The sequence below is a fragment of the Pongo abelii genome, chromosome 7 (assembly GCF_028885655.2).
Source record: "Pongo abelii isolate AG06213 chromosome 7, NHGRI_mPonAbe1-v2.0_pri, whole genome shotgun sequence".
Classification (NCBI taxonomy): Eukaryota; Metazoa; Chordata; class Mammalia; order Primates; family Hominidae; genus Pongo; species Pongo abelii.
In genome coordinates this window covers 158,403,036-158,420,901 of record NC_071992.2, presented here as the reverse complement: position 1 = coordinate 158,420,901, position 17,866 = coordinate 158,403,036, and the positions used below count along the sequence as shown (strand labels likewise).

Below are 17,866 nucleotides of genomic sequence, written 5' to 3'. Positions count from 1 at the left end.
CTCACCCTAACATCCCAGAGAGGGGCTGCCCCATGCATAGGGGGCCTGCATCTGCTCCTGGGTGACCCTGTCCTCCTCCTCTCCAAAGAGGTAATCCCTTTGGAAGCCCCTTTCTGAGTCGCCCCTGGAGTCTCTGTGTGCCTGCAACCCCATAATACGACCTCTGGATGGGTTGTTGGAGACCCCACCCTTCACCCACCTAGCTCCACCACTCTGCAGATTCTAATGGCATACAGCGCTTCGAGGTGCTCTCGAGGCACTTATGCCCAGCCCCAGCTGGCACCTGCTTGCAGTGGGTCTAGTGAGGAGGGGGCTCCTGGCCACTGGCCCCAGGGGAGTCTTTGAAAGGACCAGCCTCCCCTGTCAGCAAGGCAGCTGCCTCCCAGTACCCCAGGGTGTGGGAGAGGCTCTAAACCCCCCAAAGTTTCCCCCTGGAGAGGAAGGAGAGGCCCCAGCAAATGGGTGGGATTATACGAGCCCTGTGGAGCAACCCCAGGCCATATCTCAGCTTGGGCACTTCGTGTATTGACAATCCTGTAGTTACCTGGGAGTCCCAAGCCTCTGTTTCCACCTGGTAATTGGAACACCAATTGTTCTCAGCTCCTGTCTTTATTTCATGTTCTCTTTTGAAAACCTACTGTGTCTCAGGCACTGGGACACTGGACCTAGGAGCCTAGGACTTGTGGTAGGATCTGCTGGCATGAGTGTGGATGGCAGCTCACACTGTCCCTGGGATGAATAACGGCATGGTAGGAAATTGTGCCTATAATTCTCGGCAGCAGTGTTGAGAGAAGGCTGGCGTGCACGGGAGCAGCCCTTCTGGATTCTCCAAACGTGAAAATGATGACAGCAACAGTAACAGCATCATCCACAACAATGATGCGGACAGCGGCAGCCTTTGACGCTGGGCCCTGCAACAGGCGGACGCCTCCACTGCTCTTATGTCACCCTTGACACCTCTGGGATAGAGACACCAACATGAAGCCTTTTCACAGGGAAGTAAACTCATGCCCGGGGACGTGTGGGAGTGCTCAGCCGTCTGCCCCAGGCCCCAACCTCCTGTGTCTGCAATAGAGGCACCTGGGACTCACCAGGTGGGATGGGGGCAGCCCATCCACCATGGTGGGAGCTCTGAGACCCAGCTTCCCCTCCCGTGGACGGGCGCCCCTGTCTGCCTACCCCCTGGGAAACAAAGCAGGCTTCGTTAAACACCCGTCATGTTTCTGTGGGGTGGGGGCCTCGTGGGCCTTAGCTCCCCAAGTTTTAGAAGGCCCCCCATGAGCATGAAAACAGGACCCCCAGCCCAGATGACGCCACCTGCAGGCACACACGCACAGACGTGTGGGCTTGAACATGGACGCATGCTACGCCACACTTGGTCACAGGACCACACAAACTTCTCTTTTGCCTTGAGCGAAGCTGAAGGCCAAGGAGAGGAAATGAGGTGGCTCAGGAAAGCGTTTTTCCTGGTAATTATCGCACCTTGTGTCATCTAATGAGCCGTGGAGGGGCCCGGACGGAACATTTAGACGGAGTTATTGAATGTTTCCTCACAGTTCACTCACTTGTAGGAATTAATTGATTTATGGGATGGAAGAGTGAGCGTGTGTGTCTTTGTTAATATGTTTTTCCTTTGTGTGAAAGCAGAGAGACTGGGCTGTCGGCTGGGCCTGAGGCCTCACCTGCTTTCAGACTGGCCAGGCCCACAGAGTAGAACAAGGCGGGTGCCAGCAGGCATCATCCTCTGAGATTAAAAGCTGAGAAGCCACCCAGAGGGTGTGGGGGGTGGTGCGCACCTGTGAGCACAGGCACCTGTGAGCTCAGGCACCCGTGAGTGTGGACACCCGTGAGCGCAGGCACCGTGAGGGCAGGTACCCGTGAGCGCAGGCACCGTGAGCGCAGGCACCCGTGAGCGCAGGCACCGTGAGCGCAGGCACCGTGAGCGCAGGCACCCGTGAGGTAAGTACAGTCTCTTGCTCACTCTCCCTAAGTGAGTGATGCCTTCTGCCACGGGGAAGACGCAACAAGAAGGCCCCCACCAGATGCAGCCCCCTGACCTCGGACTCCTCAGCCTCCAGAACTGTAAGAAATTAATCTCTATTCTTTCTGAAGTACTCAGTCTGTGGTATTCTGTTATAAGCAGCACAAAATGAACTAAGACAGATCCATGATGTAACAAAGGACGCCAGAATGGAATGTCACATCCTAGCACAAAACCTGACAATCCCATTGGATTCCATCAGTAAGCCCCTCCTGAGTCAAGCGGGGGCCTGAGGCAGCCTGAGCTGGAGTGACATGGCCCTGCCTGCTGGAGACATGTGGCTCTCCCATTGCCCAGGACACCCTGGCTGGTGGCAGGAGGATGTGGGAGAGAAGGCCTCTTACCTCCTCTTTCCCATCCAGAGCAACACTGGTCAGAGGCCTGGCTAGCTCTCAGGCTACCGGGAAACCAGGTCCTTTCTCCTAGAATTCCCTGCGGCGATGGGAGCTGCAGCCCTTGTCTCACGGAAGGAAGTCAAGGCAGTGTGGTGCGAACAGGTTCTCCTGTGGTTGTGGTTCTGGAACACACACATGTGGGCACCGAGCCACACCTGGCCACATTCTGGCCACAACTATCGCCTTTTTTCTCTGAACCTCAGTTTCCCTTCCTAGATGCCACCTCCAGAGAAGTAAATAAACCACTGTGAGTGAAATTCTATTTCAGTGCCCCTGCCACAGCAGCACCCAAAAGTCCCTGCTCCCTGCTCTGCCTTCCTCCCAGCCCCAGGGAGCCCCATCTTCCAAATGGCCACATTCAGAAGAAAGTGTCCACAGGAGGGTACCCCTTATTTCAGCTTGGACCAGGCTGCCTTCCTGCACACCTGAGCACGCTGGCCCAGGGCCTGTGCTACAGCATCAATCCTTTCCCACTCCTCTGTCTCCATATTTGCTGGTTAGTTGCCCTCTCTTCTGGTGGGCAGATTAAATGAAGGGAGATTTGCATAGCAATAAAAAGGTAATTAAAATCACCAACACATGAAAAGGCCATTATGCGATTCCCTGGGAAAGATGCCTCCACTGGTCAGGAAAGATACAGTAAGAGGGTGGGGGGTGGAAAACCAATTAACCAAGCCTGTTAGCTGCCCATTATCAGCGCTGGGACTGCAAATCTAAATATTAATTGCTGCAGGGCCAAGTTGTTAACAGACAACCAAACTCATAGATATCTCGCACACAATTAATGGTGACGAAGTGCATCGTCATGGTGGGGCTTTGAAGAGCTCGGGGTGGACACTGAGGGGGAAGCAGGTGTGGCCGCCACAGGTCTCCTGCTCTGCATCCACTCATTGCCGATGCAATTGCACTCCCTGATAAGCATCCGATTGCATTTCGAGGTCTGAATTATGATGTGTCACTTTATCGGTTTATTCATTATTTACAACCACTTAGAATATGTGCGTGTCCATATACATACATATATATAGATATACACGCTGATAAAATGAACCCGTCAAGTTATTGTGCAGCTGATAATTAAATTAGAGCTCTCCTGGCCGGCAGGAATCCTGGGGTGATCTCCTTTCTGAAGACAGTGGCTTCTTGTGTAACAACGTCAATAAATGACACCCCATTGGCCATAAATGGGCACTCGGAGCTCAGAAACAAAGGCCCCTGCTGTGGCTTCTCACAGCCTGGGCGCTTCTAGGCATTCTACTGAGGGGTATAATGGCCCCTGCCCCCTGCAGTGATTCCACTCTGGAAAGCAATGGTGAAATCCCAGAGACCACCTCTGTTCCAGAGAGAGGCTCTTTCCACCCCAGGGGAAGATCTGTCCAGCCGAATGGAACACTGTCTTTGGGAGGTCAGAATTCAGGCCAGCTCCCTTCTTCCTGTCCCAGCCCTGCCAGTTGTGCCCATGGATTCAGATCTGGGCAGATGCCGCTCCCAGACAGGAGGAGCCACCGCGGGGTCTGTGGCTCAGGGTCTGGGAAGCATAAAAGGCCACTTTGCTGGAAATGGGATCCACGGCATGTTTATGCAGGCAGGGCTGCACTCCGTGAAGCCCAGGGAGTGCTTGGCCCCTGGAGAGACCTAAGCTAGACCCCCTCCCAGTCCTGTGCTGCTTGGATCATTCGTTTATTCACTCATTCACTTCTTCCTTTCAGGACTTGGTCACCAAGTGATCACTTACCAAGGGTCTGCCCTGCAGACTGTGGGCAAGTGCTAAGGGGTGTGAGATGAGTTAGGAGAGTCTCGGTCTGCCCTGCAGACTGTGGGCAAGTGCTGAGGGGTGTGAGATGAGTTAGGAGAGTCCCCAGCATCCCAGGCTTCATTACCAAATGTTAGGATGCCTGTTTTCTCATCCGTTCTTCCTCTGTCCCTCTGCTGCACTCTCTCCTTCCTTTCTTTCTTTCTCCCAACAAGTGTTATGGGCCAAGCACTGCTTTTAGAGCTAACCATGGAATAGTCAACAAGACAGTCTTTGCTGTCTCTGAGCCTGCGTTCAACGGGAAGAGCAGACAATAAATAGAGAACATGTCAAGTGGTGACAAGTGCCGTAAGACAAAGAGAATGATTGTGGAAGTGCTGTTCTCCGTCTGACAACTATGAGCCGAAAGGCTAGGAGAAGGTGTGAGGGCCATAGGGAGGAGGCCCTGGTGGGCTGTGGCTGGGAGGAGTGGGCCGCAGGGGCGGGGGGCAGCATGCTGAAGAGACTGTGCGGGGTGGGGGGCGTTTCACATCACGCAGGCCTTCCTAGGCCATTGTGAAGACTTGGGCTATGTTCTAAGTGGGGCGGGACCCTTGGAGGGCATGAGTGTGACACAACTGTGCTTTCATGAGACCATCCTGGATGCTGTGTTGAAAACAGTCTGGAGAGGTGGGAAAGTCAGAGAGACAGAGAGAAAAGGGAAGACATACAAAGAAGGAGGGCAAGAGACAGAGAGACAGTGAAAGGAAGCGAGAGAACACAGGAGACAGTATGACAATGCCGGTGAAATGCGGGTGCGTTTGGACAAGTGTGTTAGCATGGAGGTGATGGGAAGTGTCCGGACACTTAAATATGTTTTGAAAATAGAGGTCATGGGTTTTTCCTTTTAATTGGATATAATTGGTGTGATATGAAGAGAGGAGTTAATATCTCCAAGGTTTTTAACGTGAGAACATGTGGAAAAGAATTGTCCTTTACAAGGATGGGGAAGAGCAGGCTAATTTGGGGAGGGGAGGAATGTTTGGTTTTGGCCACATTGCATTTGGGGGGTTTTTAGACATCTAAGCACTGTTTTGGTTAGGCATTGGATATATAAATCTGGAGTTTAGAAAAGAATTCAGGCTGAGACAATTATTTTACTTGGGAAGAGAATTTAGAGAAAAAAGCCTGGCCAGACATCACATCCCAGGAGAACTCCAGGCTCTGGAAGTTGGAACACTGAGGAACCACAGCAAAGGACACTGAGAAGGAGGGCCTGGGGGATGGAGGAGAACCGGGAGCTGGGGCATCTGGGAGGAATGCTTCAGAGATGCAGCAAGGGGACTGCCTCTGGACACTGAGAAGGAGGGCCTGGGGGTGAGGGAGAACCAGGAGCATGGGGCGTCGGGGAGGAATGCTTCAGAGACGGGGCAAGGGGCCTCTGGCCAAATACGGATAACAGGTTGAGTTAAATGAGTTGAGAAATGGCTGCTGACAAGCGCTGCTGAGGTCAGATACAGGAACTCTCTGACCGGAGCAATGAAGGCGTTGACAGAAGGAGAAGGGGAGCCTCATGGACAGATGATGTGCTAGAGGGGTCTTCTGTAAAGGGGAGGAGAGGGAAGGACAGTTGCTTTGAGGAATGCAGGGTAAGTTTATGTGTGCACACACACCCACATCCACACATACATGCGCCCACATACACGGAAAGTATTTATACATATTTCATATACACACACTTACGCATTATATATATATATATGCATGAAGACATACACATTTCGTATGTATATTTACAGCAGAATTTTATAATCCCATAAAGTGGGGAAATTTGACAATGCAGGCGACAGAGGCAAGATATTGTCTGGAAATGGCAGCTTCAGGAGAGAGCAGGATCCCACGGGAGCACAGAGGAAGCATTTATGACCTTCGACAGTGAGGTGAAACAAATAGAGAAGAGGGACTTGGTTCTAACATCCAAAAATCAGATTGGAAGCCTGAACGTCCTGGTTCCTCTTACTTCAATTTGAACCCATCTGAGTTTCTTCAGATAGATCCTGAAGTTACAGATGAGAATATAAAAAAGAGGCTTTGGCAGTTATCCATATTGGTGCATCCTGACAAAAATCAAGATGATGCTGACTGCACAAAAGGCTTTTGAAGCTGTGGACAAAGCTTGCAAGTTGCTACTAGATCAGGAGCAAAAGAAGAGGGTCCTGGATGTAACTGAGGCAGGAAAGGAATACGTGGAATACAGTGTGAAAGAGTGAAAAAAAAAACAATTAAAGAAGGAAGGAGAACCTATGAGTTTAGCAGAGGATGATACTGAGCTGTTCAAACAAGCTGTATATATACAGACAATGAAACTCTTTGCTGAGCAGGAAATTAAAAGGAAAGAGAAAGAAGCCAAAGGGATGCATGAAAGGAAACAACAAAGGGAAGAAGACATTGAAGCTCAAGAAAAAGCCAAATGAGAAAGAGAGTGGCAGAAAAACTTTAAAGAAAGTCGAGATGGTCGTGTGGACAGCTGGCGAAACTTACAAGCCAATACAAAGGGGAAGAAAGAGAAGAAAAATCAGACCTTCCTGAGACCACCAAAAGTAAAAATGGAGCCGTGTGAATGACCACCCAGGGTCACAGGCAGAGGACCTTCCCCCTGCTGTCCCCCCTCCTGCTTCGAAGACTCATTCTTTCCTCCCACTTCCACACCAACGTAGAATAGTATTTGCTTTTTAGTCCATTTTGTTTTCAATACAATCTAATATCGAAGTGAGTAATTCTTTTGTGAATTGAAATGAGGGGCTTGGTTTAAACAAAAGAACTTCCCCTCTCCCTGCCCCTAGAACCTCCAGGATTGGAGGGTGCTGCCTCCTCTTCCCACAGCCTGTAACTTAATGTTCTTTTATTCACTGAATTTTGATGATTAGAAACTTCGTGGATAGCTGTGGAAATCATCCAATTAAACATATTGCTAAAAATGACATTGCTGTGACTTCAGAGACAAGCCTGGAAGGGGTGCCTTAGGAAGCCACTTTCCTTCAGTTACTCACTTCTGGGTGTGCTCCCTTCGAAGCCCCAGATGAGACAGGGAACGCTGTGGGCACACAGAGCAGGCACCTGCTGCCCTGATGCCCTGTGGTGTTCGGCACGTGCCCTCCCGTCTACTGACCAATCAGCATGGCATGAGGCCCATGCCGCCCAAACCTTTCACTTTCCAAAGAGCTAGCCATCCTCCACCTTGTACCATGGTGTCCTAGCCTGTCTGCATTTGTTAGTGGTAATATTCTTCATGTATAATAATTTTTTATACCCCCCCAAAAAAACATTGTCCAGTGGCCCCAAGAAACAGGTAAATACCCTGCGCCGACGGCTTCATTCAGCCAAGGGAGCTACAGACTCCCTCAGCGCCCAGGGTGCTGTCTGCGGTGCTGAAAGTGACTTTGCTTCCAGCCAAGATTACACTCGTGAACCCGGAGGAGGTGCTTGAACACGCGATTTACTGTTTGGCATTTGACCACATCGGCCTAGATATTTACTTGGTAGTTTGTCATCCATTAAATCATAAACATCACATTCTGTATTGTATCCCATCAGTACTGAAGAGGATGGCATCTGGAGGAAAGGGGGGTGGGAGAGAGAGGAGGTTGGGTCTTTACACAGAGCCCAAAGCATGCCAGGCATGTTGCTAGTCAGTTCTCCTCGGTCATCTCAGATACCTCCACAGACACCCTGAGAGGTGGGTCCCAGGATGGGCATTGTTCCAGTGTGGCTCAGGGAAGTTCAGAGCATGGGCATTGCTCCAGTGTGGCTCAGGGAAGTTCAGAGGATGGGTGTGCACAGCACATGACAATATTTGAACCCAGCTCCGCCTACGTGCCCTTAACCCCTTGTGTGACCTCAGTCACCATCTACAGGACATGTTTCTCCCATACCCTTCCTCCACCCCCACTGCCTCATTTCTCCCGAGGTCAGCAAGGAACAAGGCAGAGACAGGGGTCAGTCTGCCTGGCTGGAGGAACCCTGGGAAAGCTCAGGCTTCATGTGGATTGTGAGCCTCAGGGAAGTAGGTTTATTCAGGGTCTCACAGTCACCACAAAATAATCAGTTTTCATCGAGTGCAAGAGTGCTCAGCATAATTGGCCAATGGACTCACAACCACCTTCTGGGCCCCCACCTCCTGTGCACCACGGCATCAACCTGCCTTCATCCCCCTTTGTCTTCAAAGGTGTCTGCCAAAGAGTGGGAGGCATTCCCTGCCTTCACCTCCTTTAGCTCCTCCCCTTAATCCTTCACAGATGTGCCCGTAACACACGACCTACACATCCAGCCCCACCTTGCACTGCTTCTTGAGGGACCCAAACTAACTCAGACAGGAGGAGCTAACCTGCCATTGGGCTCCTGCACCAGGAAGTGGCTGTCACCAAGGTCTCACCCAATGGCCTCCTCTCCTCTGTGTGTGTGTGTGTGTGTGTGTATGTGCACATGTGTATGCTCTGGTGCTCAGTTCTGATCATCAGCCCCTGGGAACCCCCTTCTAGATGAGGATTTGATCAGCATTTTTTTAGCGACAGTGAGAGAGAGGGTCTCACTGTGTTCCCAGGCTGGAGTGCAGTGGCCCAATTACAGCTCATGACAGCCTCCACCTGCCAGGCCCAAGTGATCCTCCCACCTCAGTATCCCAAGTAGCTGGGACCACAGGTGTGAGCCACCATGCCCAGCTAATTTTTTGTTTTGTAGAGATGGGGTCTCCCTATGTTTCACAGGCTGGTCTCAAACTCCTAGCCTCAAGCAGTCTTTCTTGGCCTCTCAAAGTTCTGAGATTACAGGTGTGAGCCACTGCTCCCGACCTGTTAAGCATCTTGACATCAATAACAGGGTGACTCTAAGGGGGAAAGTTCTCTTCACCCCCATCATCATCTTACAGCTTCTTCTTTCTCCTTCCGACAAAAATATTGCTCAAGGCCCCCTTCCTAGAGCTGGGTCAGGCCTATGTTACCTGGGCCATCACCTGACCAGCTCTTTGAAGGCCAGTGGTGCCGTGCAGCTGGATAGAGAGGCGTGAGGCCCAGAGGCTCAGCGGAGGAGCTGTCTTGCTTCAGCACTGGGCCCTGTGTGATGGTCTCTACTTGCCTGCCGCAGAGAGAACTGCAGTGGTCTCAGACGATTTTAAAGTAGATTATTTGTGTTGATTGAACTCTCTGAAGTTGCCATTTTTGTGGATCAAGAACAGCTAACTGCCAGTGATTTCCTGTTTTACAGAGATGCCTTCCTTCAGAATCTTGCTGGGGCCATGAGTGGAGGAGACAGCATGGCAGAATTCAGACATTCTTGGATCCCTGGCCCTAATAACAGCAAATATCATTCAAGCCAATCTCTTCCACAGATCCCACCCGAGAATTGCAATGAAAGTGGGGACTCAGCATGAACTCCAATTCCAATCACAAAAAGCCCAGCTGTTTTCTTAAACAAAAGGGCATGGATGGGTCCCCTGAGAACCCTCTTCCCTGCACCAGGAGGCAGTGCCCAAAGAGACAACGTTAGCCTCAGTCCGGAGGATCAGAAGGGAGCGGGGAGGCCAAGTGGCGTGGATGGACCAGCACTGCACGCCCAAGCTTCAGGGCATTTTCTCTTCCTCCCAACACTCACGATTCCCACTCTATCTTAAATTCGCAGTCTCACCCCTCCTGCCACACAGCTGCCCAAACCAGAAACCTGAGGCTCTTTCTCCTCCATCATCCCCATGCCGACCCCTCACTAAATTCTGTTCTGTCTGCCTCTGAACCGCTTATGGAATTCATTCCTTGGGCTCTAGCTCCCTGATCCCACCACAGTGAGATCACCACAGAGCCCCGCCTAGGTGATAGTGACAGCACCTTGCCAGCCTCAGCACCCCACACAAAAGCCAGAGCAGTCTTTGAGTCACAAATCAGCTTTGGCTATAGCCTCATTTCAATGTCATCAGTGTTTCCCACCACTTCCAGGACAATGCCCCGTTGTAGACCTTGACCCAAGGCCCTACCCCCACCCAGCCTCATCTCTCCCAGCTGCACCTGCACCTGGGGAAACCTCGCTTCCGGACACCCTCTGCTCTCTGCTGCCTGTTGGCCTTGTCCCACTGTTGGCTCCTCTGCCCAGAGAGCCTTCACTCCCCTCACTTATTCAGGGTTGCTGCCCTCTCGTCCTGGAGGCCCCCCATGAGCCATATCAGGCTCCCCTCTGCCAGGAGTCCCGCTCAACACAATCCAGGATCATGATCTCTCTGGGAACGTGCTTCTTCCTTGAAGTCACTCAGAGGCCAGGGCTGCACTGCACCTGCATTTCCAGGTGCTCTCCACAGGGACTGGGCACAGCTGGACCCATGCAAATGAAGGTTGCTGTTGTCTCCACAGCCCTTGGGGTCTCTAAGACCTTCCTCCCTGACTGTGGGTCCCAGGATGCAGAACCAGAGGAAACCCATGGGATGTGGGTGATTGAAAACGGGAGGTTGTACTTCCAGGGAAAAGGCACAGAAGAGGATGTGAGGAAAGGCAGAATGCCAGGCTTCAGGCTCAGTGGGAAGGGGCATATTCAGGGGCTGTGAATTCTCACCAGCAGCCCCGAAGTCTAGTCCCTCAGGGTGAGGCTGGGGCCAAATATGTGGGCAGAAATGCTCAGTACAGGGTTGGATTACATTCTTCAGTCTTCTTTTCTTGTATTGTATTTGGAATCAATATCTTAATAGAGTGATAGGATATATCTATATCCATCTGTCTGTCTGTTTATACTTCTATCATCTATTTATGTTATGTCTGTATCCATCTATCTATCCAACTATCTATCTGCATGTATCTATTTGCCTGTGTCTCTCTGTATGTATCTATCTGCCTATATCTATGTATCTCTCTGGATTTATCTCTCTGTATGTATCTCTCTGCATGTATCTATCTCCATGTATCTCTCTGCATGTATCTATCTGCATGTATCTACTGTATGTACCTATCTGCATGTATCCCTCTGTATGTATTTCTATAAATATGTGCATCTATCACCTCACCTACATAGAGAGAGAGAACAGAGTCTTGGAGTAGAAGGACATGTATCTACTGTATGTACCTATCTGCATGTATCTCTCTGTATGTATTTCTATAAATATGTGCATCTATCACCTCACCTACATAGAGAGAGAGAACAGAGTCTTGGAGTAGAAGGACATGTATCTACTGTATGTACCTATCTGCATGTATCTCTCTGTATGTATTTCTATAAATATGTGCATCTATCACCTCACCTACACAGAGAGAGAACAGAGTCTTGGAGTAGAAGGACATGTATCTACTGTATGTACCTATCTGCATGTATCTCTCTGTATGTATTTCTATAAATATGTGCATCTATCACCTCACCTACATAGAGAGAGAACAGAGTCTTGGAGTAGAAGGACATGTATCTACTGTATGTACCTATCTGCATGTATCTCTGTATGTATTTCTATAAATATGTGCATCTATCACCTACATAGAGAGAGAGAACAGTCTTGGAGTAAAAGGAACCACAGCAAGGATTCCTGTGATGAAGACCCCACCCCATTTCCTGGCCCTGCGACTTTATTCAGCACTGCATTCTAGAAAGAGTTTGGCCTGCATTTGGGCATAGAATCGATTCCTATGTCTGCTCTTGGTGGCCATGAAACCTTCAACTGTCACATGAACTCTCTGTGCTTGGGTCCTTCGTGTGTGAAGTGAGGGAGTGGTAACCAGGTTGGAGGCTGCAGTGAGGAGTCAGTGAAGCAGGGGTGAGAGTACCCTAGCCTCAAAGAGCCCCCGTTTGCCCTAATGTAAAACTGCATATCTGAGGGCGAGCTTGGGGCCCAGCTAGGCTGGGGTGAGACTGGAACCTAAGCTTTGTTAGGGCAGGGTCCACATCAGTCTAGTTCTCTGTCTAAAGCCTAGCACCTTGCCAGGCAAAGAACGGCATGCGTAAAGGTTGATTGAGTCTTCTTGGAAGGGCTGATTTATCTCTGCTCCATCACATTTCTCAGAGGTGCGCCCCCCTGCATTCCTGAGCCCCAGCCCCCGACAGTGGGGATCTGCCGATGGCCTTCTCTTCTAATTAGCTCCGCATGTCAGCTTACAAATTGGCAAAACTGTCAGAGAAGCAACAACAGAAAAAAAAAAAGTTTTTAATTAGTTCTTCATAAAGATCAGGAAATGTGGTAAGGGAAAAATGCTTGAATCTGCACGTGGTTCTTTGAACTATAATTAGTATGTTGGGTTTAAAAGTGGTAAAAGCCCATTAGCTCCTGTACTGGCTGCTGAAAAGTTAGATGAAAAAGAGGAGTCTGGGGAAGGCTGGTGAGGATCAACGTTTTCAATTTAAGGAGATTCATTCTCTAGGCCTTAAACGCTTCAGGATTGTCCTTTTCTCTGTGTGCACACCCACCCAGCACAGCGCCTCGTAGTTGGGTGCTGCACTTAGTGATGAGGATACAGGGTCCATCTATGGGACATTCACATCTGATGAAGGAACCAGGACTCTTCTTGCCACAGTTTTTGGACAGGCTGGGAGTAAGAGTTCAGGGCATGCTTCGGTACTTGGGGAGCTGAGAAGTGACCTGAGCTGGGTTCATCTCAGGCCCATGTGGAAACTCAAAAGGTCCCCTGACCCCTTTGGGCAACAGTTTCCTCCTTGGAAAGTTGGAAGAGGTCAATCAGGGCTGGACTCTGTGAGTCTTTGAATTTCCTGAAAATGAATCCTATTTAGGTAATTGGGAGGAGGGAAAGAAAGGGAACCCCCCGGCTGGGCACGGTGACTCATGCCTGTAATCCCAGCACTTTGGGAGGCTGAGGGGGGTGGATCATGAGGTCAGGAGATCGAGACCATCCTGGCTAACACGGTGAAACCCCATCCGTACTAAAAATACAAAAAATTAGCCGGGCGTGGTGGCGGGCGCCTGTAGTCCCAGCTACTGGGGAGGCTGAGGCAAGAGAATGGTGTGAATCCAGGAGGCGGAGCTTGCAGTGAGTTGAGACCGTGCCACTGCACTCCAGCCTGGGTGACAGAGTGAGACTCCATCTCAAAAAAAAGGGAATCCCCCCAAAAACTCAGTTCACCTGAATCGATTGACCCCAAACCTCATTTGTTCTTGAAAGGCCACCTGAAGTCCCACCTTCTCTCAGAATCCTTCCAAAGCTTCCCACCTGCAGGAATTTCCCTTCCTTAAGCTCCATGACATCATAATAATAATTATAAGAATCAGAAACATGAAGAAGCCATGTTCTCTGTGCCTTCTAAGTCACAACTCACCTATTTCTCACCTCATTAGACTCATTTTATAGATGGAGAAACAGAAGGAATGTGAAGCTGCTTCTTGTGGCAGAGCTTGAACTCAAACCCAAGCCTGACTCCAGAGCCCACTCTCTTGACTGACACCCAACACCACAATTTTCTTTTTTAGCAGGTTTACCATACACCAGGTGTTGAATTAGGTACATTAATTAGGTTGTCTATTAAACCTCAAACATTCCTGTAGTGAGGCTCAAAGACGCAGCCACTGAAGTGGAGGAAGCTGAAATGTCTTCCCTGCTGTTTTAGGCTAGGAAACTGCCGAGCTGAGATCTGAACTCAGAACTCTCCTGGCAGCAGCTGCCTTCATGTGGCATCAACAGCACATCATTCGAATTCCACTGCTGATCATTTCACAGCACTGTTTAGTACTTTAAGTAGAATACAGATTCAGAGAAGTGCACATATCATAAGGGAACAGACTTGATGAGATTTTACAGAGATTTTACTGAGTGAGGTCCCCCAGCTAACCAACAACAGGGTCAGGAAACAGAACATCACTGGCACCACAGAAGGCTCCCTTGCCTGCCTGCGACCACCGTCCAAAGGTCTCTGCTATTCTAACCCTGACACAGAGATGAGTTCTGCCTGATTGGAGTTGGGTACAATGCACTCCTGTGTGTCTGGCTCCCTTCTCTCTACATTGTGTTTGTGGATCATCCCTGCAGTTGCAGAGAACAGCACTCCGTTACTTTCATTTCTCTATTACCTACCCCATATGACTCTATGGAGATTTCTCTCTCCATTCTACTGTTGAGGGACAATGTAATTGGTTCTAATTTTTCGCCTATTATGAGTAGAACTGCTATAAACCTTCATACACACCTTTTGGTAAATAAACGCATTTATGTTGGGTATATATCAATGAGCGAAATTAACAGGTCATAAATGCTGGCAGGCGTGGTGTCGGGAAACACGGGTGGCTGGATCTTCAGCATGGCTGTGTCAACTCACTCTTACCAGTGCATTGCCAGTTACTTCACATCTTTGCCGACACTTTGTACCCTCAGTTTAAAAATTTAGCCATTCTGTGTAGTGATCCTGTTTTGTAATTTCAATACACATTTTCTGGATAACTAATGAGGGTCAGCACACTTGTATATTAACCAATTCAATATCCTTATGGAGCACCTGTACGAGCTATTTGCCAACTTTTTCTAAAAAAAAGAATTGTGCAGTGGCTCACACCTGTAATCCCAGCACTTTAGGAGGCCAAGGCAGGTGGATCACTTGAGGTCAGGAGTTTGAGACCAGCCTGGCCAACATGGTAAAACCCTGTCTCTACCAAAAATACACAAGTTAGCCAGGCGTGATGTTGGGCACCTGTAATCACAGCTACTAGGGAGGCTGAGGCAGGAGAATGGCTTGATCCCAGGAGGCGGAGGTTGCGGTGAGCCGAGATTGTGCCATTGCACTCCAGCCTGGGTGACAGAGGGAGACTCCGTCTAAAAAAATAAATAAATAAAAATAAAATTGTGTTTTTTCTGTTGATTTACAGGGGTTTCCTTTAAAACATATATTCTGGAGACGAGTCTTTTGACGGGCATAAATGATCAATTCTGATAAAATCCCATGTTTTAACCTTTTCCTTGATGGTTAGCAACCACCTCAAGGTCATGCCCTATATTATGTCCTGGAGGCTTTATTGTTCTACCTTTCACTTTCAGGTCTAAAATCTGTCTGGCCTGGTGCTTTGATGTGGTTTTTAAGCTACTTTTAAATGAAGTGAAATGAGAGTCAATTCATTTTTCCCATCTAGTTATTGGATTAGGTCAACATGATTTATTGGGAAGACTATCTCGCCCCACCATATTGGAGCGGCACTGCATCAAACATTCTGAGGGTTTTCTTTGTGAAAGGATTTTTAACTACAAACTCAACTTCTTTGTATAAGTAAAGGGGTATCCCAGACAGCTATTTCCTTTTGAGAGAACTTCGGTTATTTGTGTATTTAACTAATTTGTGAATTTTATCTAGTTTGTCAAATTTATTGGAATAAAGTTCATCATATTTCCCAAGTATCCTTTTAATATCTATATAACCTGTCGTGATGTCATCATTCTCATTTCTGATATTTATAATTTATGTCTTCTCTCTTTCCTCCGGTCAGTCTGGTTAGAGGTTTACCAATTTTAATGACCTCAAAAAAAAAATAAGCTTTTGGCTTCATTGATCTTCTTTCTTGTTTTTCTGTTCTCTATTCCACTGATTTCTTCTCTTATCTTTATTGTTTCCTCACTTTTGCTTAATTTCAGTTTAATTTTCTTTCCTTTTCCTGGCTCCTTAAGGTTAAAGGAAAGAGCTTTGATGTGAAACCTTTCTTTTCATCTACTATTGGTCTTTCGGGCTCTAAATTTCCTCCTATCTGCTGTTTCAGGGACATCTTTCAAGTTCTGATATGCTCTGTTTTCATTTCCATTCAGTTCGAAACACTTTCTAATTTCCCTTTGGATTTCTTCTTTAACGCATGGGTTATTTACAAGTATGTTATTCAGTTCTCAAACATTTGGGAACTTTCCAGAAATCTTTCTGCTACTGATTTCTAATTTCAGTCCATCATGGTTACAGAGCACACTGTGTATGAGCCTTAGTCTGCCGTGTGCTGCTGCAATAAAATCCCTGAGACCAGGTAACTTGTAAAAACTAAAAATGTATCTTCTCATAGTTCTGGAGGCTGGGAAGTCTGAGATCAAGGTGCTGGCAGGTCCAGTTGCCTGGTGAGGGCTGCACCCTCCAGAGGGGAAGGACACCGTGTCCGCACAGGAGGAAGGCGGAAGGGCTAGTGGAAGAAGCCGGAAGGGCTAGTGGAGGAAGCCGGAAGGGCTAGTGGAGGAAGCCGGAAGTGCTAGTAGAGGAAGGTGGAAGGGCTAGTGGAGGAAGCCTCCGGCAGAACGGCCTTGTCCCCACCCACGGGAGGAGCCGCACGGCCGGATCACCTCTCAGTATCATCATGCTGGCGAGACCTGCATTTTGGAGGGGACACACTCACGCCACAGCACATGACTTGAATCCTTTCAAATATATTGAGATTTAGTTTTGATGATCTCGGATAGGGCCTGTCTTGGCAAATGTTTCACATGTATGTGAAAAGGAAAACGTGTTTTATATATAACTGTTAATCAGGTCATGTCAATTCATGCTGCTGTTCAAGTCTTCTATGTCCTTACCGACTCTCCCTCATTTTATCAATTAGTGAAAGATGGATGTTTCCATCTCGCTATTTTTGTGGATTTGTCCATTTTCCTTTTGTTTGTAACAGTTTTTGCTTCATGCATTGTGAACCTCTGTTATTAATCCATAAACATGTAGGATTGTTACGTCCTCTTGATGAGTTGAACCCTTTATCATTTTTGAAATGATCTTAAGATCTCTCGTAACACTCTCTGCTCTGAAATCTATTTTGTCTGAATTTAATGTAGCAACTCCAGGTTTCTTTTGGTGAGTGCTAGCAAAATATACCATTTTCCATCATTCTACCTTTATTTGTGTCTTTATATCCAGAGTGGGCTTTTTGCAGGTAGCATAGAGTTTGGTCTTTTATTTTTTTTCTTCATCCAATTTGAAAATCCCTGTCTCTAACTGAGGCATTGAGAACATTTACATTTAAAAATAATTATTAATAATATTTGGTTGCATGCTGCCTTCTGAGCTTTATCTTCTATTTGTCCTTTTTTCCTCTTTAATCGACATAGCAATGTCCATTTGTAGAAGTTCAATTGGGGTTTTTTCCTATCTTCTGTGTTATGATGTAATATGTCCAGTCTTCTCTGGTTTGTTTTTTTTTTTTAACATACGGAATATAGTTATAAGAGCAGCTTGAATGTCCTTGCCTTTTACTGTTATGATCTGTGCTATCCTCTGTTGAATGCTTTTTTGTCATCAACTTGGGTCAAACTTTCTGCTTCTTTGCATACCTGGTAAATTGATTGTATAACAAATGTTATAATTTTATCTTGTTGGGTGCTGTATATTTTTGTGTTTCTGTAAATATATTTGAGGATACAGTCAAGTTACTTGGAAATAGTTTGATCCTTTTGGTTCGTCTTTTGAGTTTAGTTAGACTGAATCAGAGCCACAGTTACTGGAGGGATAATTATTCCCTTCTACTGAGTCAAGACCTTTTCAACACCTGACGCCCCGTGAATTGTGGTGTGTTGAAGTTTAATTGTTGGGATAGAAAATATTCCTAATATTTCCTACCCTGCAGGAGCCTAGAAATTTTTCCACAGCCTTGGCAATTTGGGGGTTTCCTCACCACATGCATACGCTATCATTTTACTTTAACATATGTTATGAATCCCATAAAACTGTTATTATTTTTGCTTTAAAGTGTTCATTTCTTAAAAAATGTTTTCATCATAAAATAATAAAATGCAT

The 17,866-nt window shown here is 47.8% G+C and overlaps 1 pseudogene; it reads left to right on the top strand.

The window, feature by feature from the left end:
• Positions 1-4,977: 4,977 nt before the first annotated feature.
• Positions 4,978-6,792, top strand: LOC100432519 (dnaJ homolog subfamily C member 8-like; annotated as a pseudogene).
• The last annotated feature ends 11,074 nt before the right edge of the window (positions 6,793-17,866 follow it).